General features: G+C 39.7%; 1 protein-coding gene across 1 annotated transcript in view; it reads left to right on the top strand.

Annotated features, from left to right (window-relative positions):
* The first annotated feature begins 662 nt into the window (after positions 1-662).
* The window catches only part of ZNF385B (zinc finger protein 385B), a 150,225-nt gene continuing 132,894 nt past the window's right edge, over positions 663-17,993 (top strand). The window contains exon 1 of the mRNA XM_058840362.1: positions 663-873. The gene's annotated coding sequence lies outside the window, so the exon portion shown is untranslated. The remainder of the gene's footprint in view (positions 874-17,993) is intronic.

Raw genomic sequence — 17,993 nt, 5'->3', positions numbered from 1 at the left:
ATGCTGTAAAATTTCTTATACTTAAGTGTGCATTGTATTTGATGTTTCTACCATGATCATTATTGTTTTTCTCTTAAGTACTTAAAAAACCTGATGTTTTCTAGTGTAATGTTTATATTTAGGACACACTTTGACATTTTACGAAACAGAGCCGAGGAGCAGTGGCTATTGTTTTGAAGCGCTCACAGGTGGGCTGGCAAAGCCGGCGGGCTGGGAGGCTGGCTACAGGTTTGTGTGAATTTAGGGAACGAAGAGCAACCCCTGACGACCAGAGGCTGAAGGAGTAAGGAAAGCAGGAGCTGCTGCAGCTGAGTGTTTGGGGGATTGTTCCTCACGGCTGTTGCCCCTAGGACGAGGCTGCGCTGCCTGTGGCACGCCAAGTCCCAGCGCCTCCGGGGCACATAGAGGTGACTGCAGCCGGCCGGCGCTGGGCTCACCGGGGGCAAGCAGACCCACTGAGCTGGCGGAGAAGCCCTCCAGCCCCCTCGCCTCAGCCGGAGGCTCCGGCTCCCTGCTCTCCCTCCCGGACCCGGCCGCCGCTCCCCTCACGGGCCCGGCCGCCGCCGCCACAGGTGCCGGGGCCGCCCCGCCCCCGGCGCGAGCGCGCAGGCTCCGCCCGCGTCTCGACCCCGGCCCCCGCCCCACCTGAGCCCGCGGGCGGGGCGGGGGCCGGGCACGGACGGACAGACGGACAGACAGACCGATAGACAGAAAGACAGAGAGACGGACGCGTCGGAAGAGCTGCGGGGCTCCGGCGGAGTTGCGCCGCGCTCGCCTCGGTCCGGCAGGAGCGGGGCTGCGGCGCACGCCCGCCCGCCCGCTGGTGCCGCGCTGCCGCCCGCATTCCCTCCCTCCCTACGGGCGGCTGCTGAGGTGAGCGGCGGGCGGCGCCCGGGGCGCGGGGGTACCGGCGGGGACCTTGCTCAGTGTTACGGCGCCGGGCGAGCAGGGGATGCGCCGCCAGAGCCCGAGCCGCGGACCAGCCCGCCCGCTCCGCCCGGCAAAGTTTGCCGGCCGGAGCCGCAGGTTGCGGGGTCCCCGGGGTGTCCTCCTGGCCGGGAGGGGTGCGGGCTGCCGGGGGCTTATCGGCGGCTCCGCAGCATCGCTTGTTTGCAGAAAGGATAAAGCGCGTCTCTAAATAGGTCAGGGGCTTCGGCAGCGCCTGGGATTTGCGTAACGATTTTTGTTACGTGGGGAAGGTGCGGGGCTCCTGTTCCCGGCTCAGAGGCTGGACCGAGCGCTGCTTTCCTGGCATACGGAGTGACTTTTTTAAAGGAAGTAGCTGCATGAGCACACCTCGGCTTTCTTGTTTTTTAAATCCCGACGACTTCGGGAAAGTTAAATTTCTTCGGCAGAGAAATTAACCCACATGAAGGAGTCATCCCTGATGAGCTAATTACGCGTGGTGAGTGTAAGTGCTTGGCATCGCAAGCCCGTGGACGGTGATTGTATGATTAAAACGTTAAAGTTTATGTCCTGGTGACACTGTTTCAAAATATGCGGAGGAGAGTTAGGTACAAGATTGTATTTTCTGCAGGTACAAGCAAGAAATGCTCTTGTTTCAGAGGAATTGTCAGAATATTCATGCATATCTGAAGGCTTAGGTTTGTTTTCTTGCTTTTGACTCCCGATCAAACTTGGGAACTCTCTTCGTGGGTTTCAAAGGTTGTGAGCTTGGCATTAGATCTGTATTCTTAAGCTTGAGTGGGAAATCTATAAATGGAAAAGTTAGAGAAGTGTGGCACTGTGAGTCCCCAGAAGTTTCAATAAATCTTCAGAACACAATTTAACTGCAGCTAAGTACTAGTTATGGGAGGAGGGAGATGATAATTTTATTTCCATACTCTCTGCTATTGCTTTAGTGCTTCCTTGGAGAAAGTATAAAAATGGGATGCAGAAGAAGTCCTCTTGCTGTCAAGAACCTGTATTTTTTGATCGGCACGAAATGTAACATGAAACAGTAGTGTAAAACCCTGAAGTCACTGGGGATGCATCCGTGTGATTGCAGCAGGTGTGATGAAGCGCTGCTGCTGCTGCGGGTCCCGGAGGAGAGGCTGTAGCACGGTACGGGTGGGACGGCCAGGCTGGTGGATGCAGGGAGAACGTGCTCTTCGAAGCTTCTGCCTCTCGTGGCAGCATTGTGCTCTCCAGTGGATGCATCCACCCTCTGCCCGGTTACTGCAGTTCTGAAAACGAAGAAAAGGTGTCTCTTTTTGTAGTCCAGATCTGACACTGGACTGCTGTGAACAGGTTATGCTGCTGCTTCTTTTCCAAAGCAGTAATCTTGCTACTCCTTTCAATTCACCAGGTCAGTAGACTGGTAGTAGATTAGGGGGAGGGACAGTGGTTTTCTTCTGTTTTGTTTTTAGGGCATTCCTCTATAGTTGCAAATTTTTTTCTGGCGTTTGGTCTTGCCAAATGTGGTTTTTGTGCCTCATACCTTTTCCAGTGGATGAAAATTGATATGCTTGTGTGAAATCCAAAGGCAGAAACTAAACCAGGAGTTATGATACTGATCACACTAATAACTCCTTTTTTTTTTTTTTTTTTTCCAATTGTTTGGTTTAAAATCCACAAGGTAGTAAGAAATTAGAGAGGATACTATCCTCTTTACAGGATATTTTCACTAAGTTATCAAGGTCTTATATATTTTTTTTCCCAGTGAATTATATAAAAGATGCTTGGTTAAACCTAAAAATATTAACAAAAATCAGCAGGCGTCAAGATGCTGTGCTGACTTGTTTCTTCCTGTACTAATGGGATCTGTCTATCCCTCCTGTGTTCCCTCTGCACTGCACACTCTCTCACAAGGGATCAGTGTACTCACACCAGCACCAATTTCTCTTATCTGACTGTTCTTCACTGTCTGCATTTTTTTGTTTTTTTAAAAAATCTTTTGGAATTCCTCAGCTAAGTTTTAGTAGAGAGGTTATCTCCTCGAGTACAGTTGCTCAGGGATAAGTCAGTATAAAAACAGCAAAAGGCCTTATGGAAGATAATCTTTTGGGGGAGTGTAGACTTGTTAGTTAATTAGCTCTGGAAGTCCTAAGATTTTGAACAGCAATGAGGATTAGTGCATAAAACATAACAAATACTTTACAGTTCGTGCAGGTTTTTCTCTTCAGGTTATCACAAGGGATTGTGGTTTGAGAATATTTTCTCTCTGAGTTTGAGAATTTATGAAACAGGGCATTCCTGTTATTTTCAAAATGAGCATATGGTATAGTTGTGGTAGTCTCAAATCTCAAAGCATTCATCAGGCTGTGTTGGGATGTAACAAGAGTACAGAACTGGAGTGCAAGGTACTCTCTAGTGTACTGAAATGCACTGCAAAGCTCAGGTCATCTGTAGTTAATGGGAAGAAAAGATGACTTTGCAGTCTGAATAGCTTACTTTCCAAAATTCTGCTCTTACTTTGTAATATGCCTTAAGCCCTTTGGAATTCCTTGAATGACAACTTGCAACAGATAAATATTTTGGTTCTATAAGTTTTGCATTGCATTCAGAAAATTGTAGTACTTAATATATGTCAGCCACCAAGATACAGCTGTGAATATGGTATCTTATGTGATCGTCAGTAACCTCTGATGCAGTGAAGGTACAGGCAGATGTTAAATGCCATAATACCCCAGTTAACAAAGGGGGAACTTCCCCAGATCCATGGAATGCCTTTGAATATTTTATCCTCAGGCTGAATGTACAGAGAGTTGAAGGAATTACAGGAACTTCACTGTCCTGTGTGACTGTAACATTCCTCTGGCTGCATAGGCTGCTAGATTTTTCACCACAAACTGCTTGCATAACTACAGATGCAGCTCAAATATTGATTGAAGGGCTACTTTCTACTGTTATTTTGTCCACACATGAACAAGGTACAGGTTCTTTTTAAATGTAAAATTCGTCTGTTTACTGCAGTTTCACAGAACATTCATAATCTTACAATAGGAAGTTTATGGTTTTAATTATTTAACGAAGGCCAATATTTAAAAAACTATCTAAAAACTATCTAAAATATTAAAAATTAAAATATCTAAATATCTAAAAAATTTTGAAAACTTGTGTCCTAAAGATTTTTAGAAATGTTTTTCCACACAACTAATATGTTTTCTGACTTTGTGTAATGCACAAAGCAAGCAGGGTAATTATGGCAAAAATTATGTCTGCACTGTGCAGGCATTTGACGTCATTCTGTATTGTTGGAGAAATTGCTGCCAAAGAGTAGCTAGTATTCTAACACAGTTGCATTCAGTGAGAGCACTGAATATGATCAAGTAAGCACTGTTTAATTTATGTTATCTGTAGTATGTTGGTAAAAAAAAAAAGAAATTGGGTCATTTGTTCCCGTATAAGATATTTTTTTGCGCTAGGAAGTGAGGGTCTTACTCTGTTTGCCACAAATAAAGCCTTTTTTTTCTGATGCCCTGCAATACATCAGATTCTGTGAAATTGCCCTAGTATTTCCCAGAGTGATTAACTTACACATTTTGTTTCCTTCCTAAGTGATTGATCTCCTCAGATTATGTGCAATATTTGTTTTGAATTTCTCAAATGTGAAGCTTAGAGCCTTAACAGATTGTACATTTTGCATGCAACTGTGATTCTTCTTATATATTAGCTAAAGCAGACATTGCTTTCTATAAACATATTAATTGACATGTTAAAAATTCATTAGACAACCTGAGCTTCCAAGGCTTGTAGAAATAGAAGCCTTGTAAACCAATCTAACTATATCAGTGCAGCCCCAGTCTGTTGCTTATCAATATTGGTACCTTAACAATTTGCTGCTGCTGAACTACCAGACAGCTCTTGTAATGACAGGTGATGCCAATACACAATGAGGCATGTTAGAATTGTGCTGTTTACATTATTGATGATTGTTTGAATATGAGCAAGTTAAGCTGTTAGGAAAACACTCTGACTGCTTCATTCCTCAGTGAAATTATTCAATAAAACTTAATTTATTGACAACTGCTTTTTTTGGTTATTAAACATTCATAGTAAGGCATTTAAGAGGGAGTAGTAGCTAGACATGAGTACAATCAGCAACTTTAGACAGTCGAAGTCCTTTTTTACCTCACTACCTACATTTTTTTCAATTACATTCAATTTCAATTACAATGTTTCACGAGTTTTAAAATGTTGTGAGATTGCACTGAACAAAGAAATGGCATTAAATAGGTTTCAGTTTACAAACAGATGAAATGCACTTTCTTTGTGTCAGAATGCAGGCCCTGAATAGTTATGCATGCTTGGTTCAGTTTTCTAGACCTGGTGATTTTGCTGTGTGACAGGATGATGTGTTGTGGTATTGGTGAGATGCTGTGATCCTGAAATATACCAGGCAGTTTTTCATTACTCTGCTTTCTGCTGGCAGACTGTTTGGTGCAGATGTGCCAGTGCCCCAAGTATGGCAAACTTGGGGCACACCTGCAGCTTGGTCAGTCATTTCACATGTGAGGTGGGTTAATCTTGTCTCCTGGAGCACACTGATTCACACTAAGAGATGTCTCACAGACTCCTCTTGCAAGCAAACCACAAGATTCAAAGCCAGTCTGCTCTGTTATGGTATCCATTACTTGCACCTGTGTGGCAGGGAAGGTGATCCTTAGGACTAAGGTAAATGTGTAAAGGAAGACTGTGTAACGACTTACTACAGGCGCTGAAGGGCAGCGACTGAAATGGCAGCATTCAGGTCAGGAGAGCAAAGTAACATTAACTTGAGGTGAAGCTTGAATTATATTATGACTTTAAAAAGAAAGTTTTCTTTGTTTTGCTGTTTATTTTTCTGTGCCATGGTATATTTATGGTTTATGAGGCTTTTGTTACATCATGGCAGTCAACCTGCTGCCATTGTACAACCAGTGTGGTCTCAAAACAAGTAGTCCTTAATTGAGTTGTTTATTGGGGACTGGTGTAGTGCTGATTCCTAGCAGATGATCTGCTCCAATAAATCTTTAACACATCTCAGCACTACTGAATTTGTAAAATCTAATGAGTTTTATAACATAACTGGTTATGACTGTTGTTCTTTCTATATGTACTTGTGCAGGTACCAGAAAACTGAACATGGGAGCAGACTTCATTTAAGAACACATGTTGTTGTATTTTAATTTGACACTTCTCAATACATCCCATTTAGATATAGTAGACTATCAGGTCCCCTTAGTCCTAATATAATTTGATAAAATTTCAAACATTAATTAGGTTAAGGATCAGTGATATGGCAGGCAACATTAGTATAGTCTGCTTCAAAATGGAAATGAGGAAAAAAAGTTTAATGTGATTTTTATGTCATCATAGTTTACACTTTACAGTGTCCAATTATATCTATCACAGTTTTGACTAAAAAGAAGCTTGTTTTCCTAGGAAAGTCAGGAATAAACAATTGAGCATAAAGACTCATTATCAAGGTGTTTTCCAGAGAAGATGAATTTGTGCAAGATGATAAGTGAACACCCTCAAAGTTCTTACTCTGCCCTGTGCAGCAAGACTTTCAAAGATGATGCAAGGACCTCCTAATGGCATTTTATAATGAAAATGCTAATAAAAGCTAACAGAGGAGTACCTAGTCTCTTTCTTTGCATGACTGCATATGACCAAAAAAAGTAATTGCATAATCTTTCTTCCTTTGGCCACCTGCAAATAACTGGATAGTGAATCTTTACTTGAAATTGCAAATGTCTGTGTGTGCCTAGGTGCACTTCATCTTTCTGTTAAAAGGAGATTATTTAATATGTTACTATTAAGAAAACCCCTTATGAATCTGCATCAAAAATTATGGAAAAGATTCAGCCTTTGTCTTTCTGCAGTCTGTTGTCTGCAATGCAGGTGCAGTCTATGCCAGACAGATGCTTATTTGGTAGATTGTGGGGTCTCTGCATAGTCGGTACCATGTTTGATGCTTATCTTGATCCCTTGTTAATCAGAGAATAAGAATACCAACATTTTAAACCTCAAACAGCATTATGAGAGATGAAGACTTGCAATGTTAAGAATGTGAAAACTAGGAAATGCAATACAACCTTAGCTAGGTCTGTTAGTGGGCATAATCAAGAGTAACTTTTGGTTTTTTCTTACCCCACTTTGTGCACAGCATGCATAATATGTGCTTCAACAGGAGTAAAATAAATGTAAAAAATCTTTGCAACGCTTCCATGATAGAAACAAAAGAGCATTCTCCTGACGTAGGAGGAAATTTCAGCACAGAGAGGGGTCTTCAGCAATGTTCATGCCTGGGCTGAGTCCTGGGGTCTGGTGCATCAGCCCTTGGAACAATGTAGGGTTTGCTCACAGCAGAACTGTTGTCTTGAGAGGCAGCAGGAGCATTCAGCAATGCTCAGTTAGAGCCTGAGCTCTAATACAGCAGCTCTGTAAACTCCAGCCTGCAGTGCTCCATTCAGGCTCCCAGGAAACTCGTGTGCTAGTAGTGAGTGATTTAAGCAACTTGCCAAGCATTTCTAGCAGCTCTGTGGTGGAGCCCAGGCTGCAGATAGATTCTGCACTGCAGCATCTAAGTGCCTTAACAGTGAGAGAATCTTTTCCTCTTGCAGTCTCCTGCGATTTTTTTACAATTTATGCAGCAAATGTAGCTTTTTTCATGAGGTAGCTGTTCTCATGACTTTGATTGTCTTGACTAATCTTCAGCCTGTGAGGGGAGGGAAAATATGATCTTGTAATTAAAAGAGTCTATTAGTTGGGTTTCTTTAAAAAACAAGCTATTCTGCTGTAAGGAATCACAGTAAATCTTTAATTTTTCATCAGTGAGTGCTTTTCAAACTGTTAAAACTAGAGCCTAGCTTCTGGAGCTTCTGGAATGATTGAAGAAATAAATTTTGTGCTATGTGGAGTAGCATTAGAGGCTTGAGGCGCTTTGTGTTTCACTGGTACTTGCTCAGGTATTGTCAGATTGTACTCTGGAGAACTTCACATTCTTTTAGACAGGTGACATCAGAAGCAGCAGAACCTTAATGTCAGGTTTCACAGCTAAAATGGATTAATGGCACTCCCAGTCCCATAAGTAATGTGAAAATATTAAGCACTTCAACATATGGGTAGGGATATTTAGTGCCATAATTGTATGCTATATAGTATGAAGCTGCTGACAATGAATATATATATTGTCTGTAAATGTATCAAATAGATTTTAACGATGGAAGTCATTCTTCTTTTAAAAGTGTCTGAAACTGCTGAAGCTTTAGAGAATAAATGCTATGAGGAGTGGCTGAGAGAGCTGGGGTCGTTAAACCTGGAGAAGAGGCTCAAGGGTGACACCTTCGCTCCCTACAGCTGCCTGTCAGGGGGTCGTAGCCAGGTAGGAGTTGGTGTCTTCTTGTTGGTGACATGGGATGAGAGGAAATGGCCTCAAGCTGCGCCTGCAGAGGTTCAGGTTGGACATCAGGGAGAATTTCTTCACTGAAAGGGTAGTTAAGCACTGGAATGGGCTGCCCAGAGAGGTGATGGAGTCACCATCCTTGGAAGTGTTTAAGAAACGACTGGACATGGTGTTTGGTGCTTAAGGGACACAGTGATGTTTGGTCAAAGGTTGGACTTGATGACCCTGAAGGTCTTTTCTAACCTTAACGAGTCTCTGTTTCTATGACTTTTACTCATCAAGGTTTGAAATAAGGCTAAGTCCACTGCACTCAGGGACTCCTTCTCTACTGCAGGCAGGTGACAGATGCTCTTGAGCAAGTGATACACCTGAAAGGCTAGGCAGGAGTCACCTACACTGTCATTTTCTTCCCCTTTCAAATAGGTTTAAAAAAACATTTCAAGCAACCTCTGCTGTCTTTCCTTGGCTTGTGGGTTAGTCTCCCAATCTCATGAACATTACAAAAACAGCTTTAGAAACCGGACAATGGAGCTTGACAAACTTCAGCATCAGAGAAATTTGCATTGATGATCAGTAATAACAAATTTGGACAGAAGTAATATCAACATCATTCATAATTTGATTATATTGTTAACTTGGTAGATTTATTAAGTGTCAATTGTCCCCATCATAGTTACAATTTATTATGTAACTCAAATAGGTTGGGGCAGTGAGAGGCTGACAAAATAGGTGTGGTGTAATTCTTATTTTTATCACTTTCAGTGAATTTGCATTAGCCAATATTTTTGCATATAACGTGGTGGTAGCATGTTGTGGTGGTGTAAAAGATTTGGAAAAACTGTGCCATTGAAGGAACGCCATGGACATCTCTTATGTATCATTTGTAGTTCTCTGAAGCTTTTCACCTTTCTTAACTGTAAAGAATAGAATATTGATCGAGTTTCTGTATCCTAGTTTTTGCAGAAAGGATCCGACTTTTTTTTCTTTATTTTAAGTTGAACATCTAGATTTTGAGTAGGGATAAGAGAACTTCCTTCTTGTTCAGAGGGGAAGATTTATACTACCCTGATTTGGCAAATGCTTAAAAACAGAGGAAGCACACACTGGTGTTGAACCCCAGAGGACACAACACAGATGGGCTGCAGGGAGCCTGTGGCTGACAGGAGTGTGTGGAGTTTGTAATCTTTACGTGCAGCACCGCATCTGCTTCCTGTCTCACCAGGCTGTTTTGCTGTGTGGTTGTGATGACAATGGGAATTGTCACAGGCAGTTAGGAGCCAACATCATGTTTCATGCTGAGCATGGGGGCTTGGCAGGTTTGCTTTTGTATGTTTCTGCCTTTGTAATATCAACATGATGGAGTGGCTCATGTTTTTACAGAGCTGAAGATCACATTTTGTGTGACACTGAATAAAAGTTTTGTATGTTTCTGATTATGTATCTTTTTACTATACATACATGTTCTTGAATCTGTTCCTGTCGTTTATTGTTGCTACTATTGTATGGCTTCTTCCATCTTGTGAGAACCCTCAAATTCCTTTCATGTCAATGACTTGTTGAAAAAACTCATTTATCTTTAAATTTCTTATAAGGTTGAAGTAGCTGGCTCTGGGCCACAGAAGTACTTTGTTGTTTAAAAGGAGCATTTCAGCTTGAATTTCCAAACGGGCTATAAAAACTCAGCACCGCTGCGTTTTAAGAATTGCCAGAATCTCTCTAAAATGCATGTCACTAGGATTTGTATTTCATGTTTTTCCGTAAAGCCATAGGCAGAACTTAATTCACTTATCAAAGTGCTGCCAAATGCTTTTCAGAATTAGCAATGAAAATTAAAGACTTAGTTGAGATTGCTTTAGGTCTTTCAGGTTGCAGGAGTATGAGCTGTGGCAAGCAGCCCTGCCTGGTCCCTGTTGCTTCGGAGCATCCTCTGTACCTGCCTCTTTGTTGTCCCCTCAGGCAGCTGGAATGCCTCAGTCTTTGGTCTAATTTCTTGACCCGTGTTGGCTTGTTGAACTTAGTATTTGTCCTAGCTGTGTATTGGACCCATGCTCCCCTTCCTGATTGCAGCCTAATGCAACAAATTTCAAGAGTGGCCAGTAACTCGGAGTGTTTCTTGGAATATCCCAGTAATATATGAATCACCTTATGGATTGTGCCCCCCTTTTTAATAAAAATTCTTTTGGGCCCCTTTTCCAGTCAATGAAGCCTGAGATAGAAGTTTAGTTTAACAAATTCACACACCTTCTTTTCTCTTTTTTTTATTTAATAGAAATAAAGAAGAACGCTCTTTAAAAATAAAGCTCACTTGTCAAATTTGGGTATAATTTAGAGTGCAAAAACATTTGTTCTTCCTTTTTTAAAGATATTTACTGGGAAACTACAGTTGGGAAAATGGAGTATAAGACTACTATATAAACACTTGGCTATTCCTTGCAGTTACACACTGAGACTGATGAATATATATATTTTTAAAAGAAATGTATATTGGTAATTATTACCCTGAGATTCATTCTCTTGCATTTGATGAATTGCTTTAGTAGCTACAATTATTAGATCACTAAAAAGAAGGTGAACAAGGACTAGGATTTGAACATATATGTGCATATATCTGCTCAATTAAAAATCTTTTAGAGAAAAAGCTCTTGGAATTACAAGATCATCCTTGTGCTCTGTTTTATATGGCCTTGGTGGGTACAAGTTTCTCACCTACTGATGGATGCTCTTGGTGTCATAGCAAATGCATACTTAAAACCATCTTGGGTTTTAAGATATATATATATATATATATGAGATATATATATTTCAATTAACAGGTCTGCATTAGATTTACCTCTAGCCCTTCAAAGAAAAGCTTTTTGTACATAATTGCATGGACTGAGAAATCTGGTATCAGGAAATGGATTTATTTTTTTTTTCCTCAAATGGCTATTGCGTTATTCGTAAAGGAATTCTGTAAATAGACTGAAGTGTTTGCACTGAAGTTTAAGGGCTAGATTTAGATACATTTGATTAATGATTTGCCTTAGTGTATGTAGAGATTTCCGGGGTTGTCAATTTCTGGCTTCAGAAGCACAGGAGTTGATTCTAATTAGAAAAATAGTTAAGTAAGTTTAAAGACTGTATATGAGACTGCACTGCAATACAAGGCAAAATGATCTGTTTTTAAAAGGGAAAAAAAAAAGGTGAGTCAGGGTTTCATGGGGCTTCCCTGCTTGGAAATGAAATATTGATGTTTTTCAGGTAGCAATGCTCAGCTCTCAGAGAAAATACTTATCTGCTGGAAACATCTTTTAATATTTTACAATGTATTATAAAAAATAAGGCAAATTTTTGAATTCTCTGATATGCAACAATGCAAAATTTTATGCTTAGCTGACTCTTTAATTAGCTCTCATTCTATCTCACATGATTTATAGCTTCATGACTCCAGTGTAAAAATGATATATGACTTAATGAAGCAGAAAGCTGCAATGGGTTCATACCTCTAGTTGTTTAATGGTTTCCTGCAGGTAGGGGAATGATTGCGCTGCAGAAGAAGAAGCTGTAAGCATCTCCTCATTTATTATGGCAAGGATGTAACAGTCCATGTTGCTGTGACTTACAGTTGTTTGCCTCCTTGTCACATATACAATTCATAAGAGTGAGGAGGGAATGTAGCTCTTCCATAAAGCATAAAAATAGCAGGTAAGGTAAGAAATGCAGATGTAATCCTTCTTGCTCAAACTGAGTTTAGTGCAGCTACTTGACATATTTGGAATCTAACTTTTTCTTGCTCTTAGAGAAATCGTGTTTCAGTATGATAAAATTTCAATAATGGGCTGTAAAACCCTTAGTGGCCAACTGTTAGCTAAGGAGTTTTGGGGAGGTTTTTTCCAAATGGCTACTCTGACCCTACAGATGGTAAGTTTTTAGAAGTGATTTTTGCTGTATTACTCTTACACCTGAAGTTTCTCTAGTTGTGCTTCTGTTAATTTCACATATTTGTCTTCACAGCATGTTTGATGTAGGGATTCTGATTTTCTTAATTCCAGTACTGTAAATTCAAATTAGTTAATTGTGGATTTGAATAGTTTAAGTGGTTTAAGAATGTCTTCTGTAATGGAAAGGGGAAAAAAAAATCAAGGATGACAAAGAAATGAACTGCCTTCAGCCTTTGGATCTCCAGAAACAACAGAAACAATTTGGTTTCTATTTGGGGCAGCAGCTTTCAGTAATTACTGTGGGGATCCCTCTGAAATGCAGGAGCAGAATAAAGCCTTTTTTTTTTCCCTACTGTTCAACTGCATGGTAAATGTTAAAGAATTACCACCTTCTGCCAAGAGTGAAGTAACATTACAGATATGTTTCTGGCACTGAATCTGTTGTGATCTACATCCATTTTCTACATATTTTAGGAAGTGACCGTTCCTTATTTAGCTTGTGGTCATATCTCTCTGGATCCACAAACGCCAGAACCTTTCCTGCCTTGCATCTGAGGGCTGGGGTTTGCCCTTAGAGTTTAAGTACATCTCCCTTTCCTTCTTCCCTCATGCTTTCTCTCTTTCTGTTTTTCTCTTCTTATTTTTTTCCTTCTTGTGAAGTTTTGACTTGCTGCTATTAACCTGCAAGAACTGTGTGGTACCTTTTCAGTTTATTTATGAACTACTGAGTTTGTAAGTGAAGGCTATTACCTCCTCCCATGATGGGAGATATGATTTCTGACATAAATTCTGTGTTTCTCACAAAGAAATGTTTTGCTCTTTGTAGGTGTTTATTGATTAATTAAGGATTTGTAGAATTTACAATCCTTTTTTCCAGTCTCATCTAAACACTTGCAGTGGCTCTAATTCTGCAAGTGGGCTGTGCAAGTCATTGTTGCATTTGGCTTTTGGACTCTCATATAGTCCTTTTAAATGTCAGTAAAAGAGAAAACAGTGCTTTTCTGTTTTACATTTGCAGTTTGTGTTTACTTCATGTTTGCAGTTAAACAGGAATACAGTATTCAAGAAAATACACAACTTTATGAGGTTCTGGTAGAGTTTGAGAAATTAGTGAAAAAAAAAGATTGCTGCTCTTAGAAAGCTATATCAGTCCTCTGTATTTGGGTAGTGTGTTAGGTTATAATTTCAGAAGTGAATTATAGAAGCTTTCCCAGCACTTTTGAAATGGTTGCAACTTCTGGGAAATCTCAAACAAGCTGTGGTTTCTGCTGGACCTTTCAAGGACGCTGTTTTGTACTGTATAATGGGGATCTTGCTCAAAATACAAGGAACATCACAAGGGGCATTTCCAGAGTAGAGTAAGGAGTATATATGGTATTCACTGAATAATTCTGGAAGTACTTGCTGCCAGAATGGAAAATTTCATAGTGCAATGTCCCTCATGCCCTGTATCAGCGAGTGACTGTTTTAAACCAGAATTTTGGTGGTGGTGGTTCCTGAATGTGTGTGTGTGTGAGCTCACTCATCACCATGAGGTAGGCTGAGGTCACCTACTGAGAGCAGCCCTGCCTGTGAATGGGGGCACCATAAGAAAGTGAACTTTTGCTTAGTTAATGACCTAAGCTAGAAAGAGTTTTACTTAATATGAAATACAAGCACTTGTGTTGAGGTATTTCAAGTAAACACTTCATAGTCATGTAAGTTAATAGCTACAGATGCTATTAAGAAAGATCATCCAGCATCTTAATTTTTCTTTAGGGATGTTTTATCCAGTTCCAAGTCATCCTGGCTTAACTTTGAATATGACCCATTCTATTTTACATAGTGGTATGTTTTGTAGGGAGTTGGCATTTTTCTAGGTAAGAAATATATATATGTTGGCAAATATGTGACTATATAATGCTGACACTGATAATACCTTTATATACAAAGTTGTTTGTGTACTTGCTGTCACCATGAGGTTATTACTGAACTATACAACTGTTTTTATTCCCAACTCAGGCACTTTTTGGAGTACAGATGCATTGATATACTTAGCTCCAATCATACATGTGTGGGTCCCTCCTTTTCTAAGGACATGGTCGCATGCTCACTGATCCACCTGTGCAGAAGCATTTGAGAGATCAGAGCCTAAGCATATTACTGCTAAATGTAATTAGGTGCTAGACTCACCCTGGAGCACAACTGTTTCCAAGTGTCACCCAAGATTAACGGAAAAACAGGAATTATTAAGGACACTTTAAATACTGAATACTTGGAAAACCATTCTGAGGAGGTAGACTTTTAAAATTGATACCCAGAGACTGTGAGCCTTGATGGAACATGTAACTCCTTACTGGAAAATGATTTTTGAAGTGTTCCTCTTTGCTTAGTTTTATTCTATAATTTAAATACTTTTCCTGTGAAATAATCTGATCAAAAAGTATTATCTGTGTATTGGTATATTGATTGCTTTGCTGCTGATTTTGCTGTGTGCTGGTGTCTGCTTATAAATCTTTCTTCTTTGTTTGTATAAGAAATTTGAAATGAGCCTAAAAGACAGGGTCAGTATGATCAAATCAAGTGTTTCCCAACTTGAATGAAATATTGTATTAAAATGGCAAATAATGGATGCCATACTGGCCCTTTTTGGGCTTGCTGTGTTTTAGGAACCTTGGGATTAGTGTTTATCTGTCCCATAAAGGACACAAATCATTTAGATTAGAAGTAATCTGATTGTATTGAAGCACAAATTATAGCACAAAGGCCATTCAAGTGGGTTAAGTGACCAGGGTTGGTAAACACCATATGACTGCTGATTGGTCCATGAAAGAGTATTAACTGAAAGATAATGATGGATTTTAATCCAAATCTCTAAAGCACAACAGCTGTAGTTCCCAAATGAGTTCACTCACTGACAGAGTTTTAGGGCACCGATTTATTTGCTCCTATTTCTCTCACACAACAATTGCTTTGAAATATAACTTATTTTTCCTATATAGAATATAGTTATTCCACACAGATTTCTATGATTAGATTTCTCTTCTACTTTCAGTGAGTTCATTATGATTTTTCTGCATTTTACATTGGAGAAATTGCAGTTATTTATTTCAGTGTTCTGCAGTATTCTAGGGTAAATTGTTAGGGTGACTTGGTTTAGGAAATTCAGCTGATGTCCTTTCTTTTCATGTCTTTTAAACTGGTATTCCATATGAATTGATTTCCAGAATGCATACTGATGTTAATGCCTAATGCTTATCACTGATAATAAATTATATGAATGTGTGTAGTGCTTTTTTTTATTTCCAAGTGCCTATATGTAGTTTAAAAATGGAAAATGCATTGCAGAGAAATTACATTTATGATATCCTACATGTGAGAAGTGGCAGCTATTTAGGGCTACAATGTAACATTGTTTAGGATGTGAAATGAAAAAGGTAGGCAGACAGTATTTATGAATGATTTCAGTGTTGGGGCAATACTATCTTGTTTTGGGTTATTGTTGCAATAAGATATTTTTCGTGAAAGTTTCACATTCTCTCAAGTTTTCTCCCCAAATTTGTGCTTGCCCTGAAATAAGCATGTTCATTAGAGGAATCAGATGAATGTCTTCAAAAAGAAAGTAATTTAACTTTGAGGTTTCCTGGTCCATCTGTCTATTTGATTTTGGAAGGTCAACAAAAGAGCAGATGAAGTGGTACTTAATTATTGTTTACGGTCTAAATAGTCAGTCATGAAAAATTGTTAAAAATCTTCAGAATGACACCTTTTCATCTTCTCTGTCTTTGTATCTAAAAAATGTATGGGATAAAACGATTTTTCCTATTGTTATTCAGAATTTATTTAGATAATCTAGATAAGATATGCCCTCATGCCAGGAGCAGGCATTAGATCAACCCTACAGGTTGTTTTGAGTGCCAAAATGCAGTCATTAGTACCTAAGTAATGTTTTGTCCTTTTGATGTAGACACACCGAATGCTACAAGCAGCGCAAGTAGGTATGGAACTTCTCCTTTGGATTCAAAGTAAAATTCAAAATGCAGTTAGGAAAACTGCCTGATAAAGAAACTAAGTCCTTAATACCCATTCCTTTGTAAGGATATTTTGTGATGTCTCTGAACTCTAGTTGCTTTCCTAGTAGAAGGCTACTGCAATGGCAGATGAGTCTGCTGACAGTTGAACTGGATTCCCTTTATTCATTTGTTAGCTAAGAGTTGATAAATACTTAAAAATAATAATATGGCATTTAATTGACAATTTGGCCTAATGATTGAATTGGCCATTTAACATAAGCTGAATTAATTACAGTAACTTAATTGCCATACCTAATGAAGCATAATTAAACAAAAATTTGATTTGCGTATTGTTTGGAAGTATTTTTAAAATTAACTAGTGATTCCTAACCTTCCTGCTTTTCAGGGATAAGGGAGCATTAATGCTGTAATTTGCAAAATTGATGAGTGTCCATCTGGAGTTCGGGAACTGATTTAATTAACGCTTGTGATGATTTCAGACTGACATGGGTGCAGAGAAGAGTTCTGGCAGGGAAAAGGAGATCCTGTTTTGTTATGGGGAGACTTCCTTAGTCTTGGAAAATAAAGGAATTGTACTATCATAGAGTGTTTTGGATTGGAAGGGACCTTAAAGGTCATCTAGCTCCAACCCCCTGGGGACACCTTCCCCCAGATCAAGTTTCTCAGAGCCCCATCCAACCTGGCCTTGAATACTTCCAGGGATGGGGCATCCACAGATTCAATGGGAAACCTGAGCCAGGGCCTCACCACTCTCATAGTGAAGTAGTTTAGATTATAACTAATCTAAACTACTCTCTTTCAGTTTGAAGTCATTACTCCATGTCCTATGTGCCCTTGTAAAAATGGGGAGGTTGTGGGAACACAGGGGAAGACAAAACACTTGCCTTCTGATGGATTTATGGACTGTACACACCAGGGAAAGAGAAATAAACCAGCAGCCAGGGTTGACCCAGAATTAGTGCCTGGACTGTATGACTGAATATACACCTGATTTTTCAGGGTCTGTTCCTTCCAGGGAGGAAGTACTTGAGGACTAGAATTTAGGTTTGATTTTGTTTGGGTTTTGTTTCTTTAAGTCTTATGTTTCTTACAGTGATAAAGCATAGCATCCATCCAGACCCTGATCAAGTGCATGGCTGAGAGAAGATAAATGTTCCTGCCTAAACATTGTCAGCGCTGAACCTGCAAAAATCATCTCAGATATAGAAGAAAATTGAAATTGGTTTCTCTTTAATTCCCTTCTAGTTTTTGAGCCTTTAGGGTTCATGTTTTCAGTCAGCTCTGCCAGGATTAGAAGGATATTTAAAAAGCTAGAGTTCCTGGGGATTTTTATGACTGCATGACCCAGGCTTAAGGAAAATGCCTAATACTGCAAGATACAATTCTGAGAGCTAGCTGCCCTGAATTTGTGAGTCGAGTGTCATAAGCAAAGTTGACATCGGATTGATAAATTGGATTTTACTAAGTGAACCTTTCCAAATGTTTCATGTTTCCAAACTTCATGCTTGTGATACCAGCACAGGAGCCATATTCAACCTGCTGAGTCTTTTAAGGCAGTAAGTGTTTAAAACTGTCTTTAACAGAAATTGTGTTATCAGCTATTCAGCAAAGGACAACTTGAGCACAGATCAAGTGGGTAAACCAGTATGAGAGAAAGATCTTCATTAATTGGAAGATTTAATAGAAGAATTGTTTATCACAAGGATGTTTTGTGTTACAAAGTCAACT

The sequence above is a fragment of the Poecile atricapillus genome, chromosome 5 (genome assembly GCF_030490865.1).
Source record: "Poecile atricapillus isolate bPoeAtr1 chromosome 5, bPoeAtr1.hap1, whole genome shotgun sequence".
Lineage (NCBI taxonomy): Eukaryota > Metazoa > Chordata > Aves > Passeriformes > Paridae > Poecile > Poecile atricapillus.
Note: the sequence above shows the minus strand (reverse complement) of the source record. Positions and strands in the feature narration are given on the sequence as shown.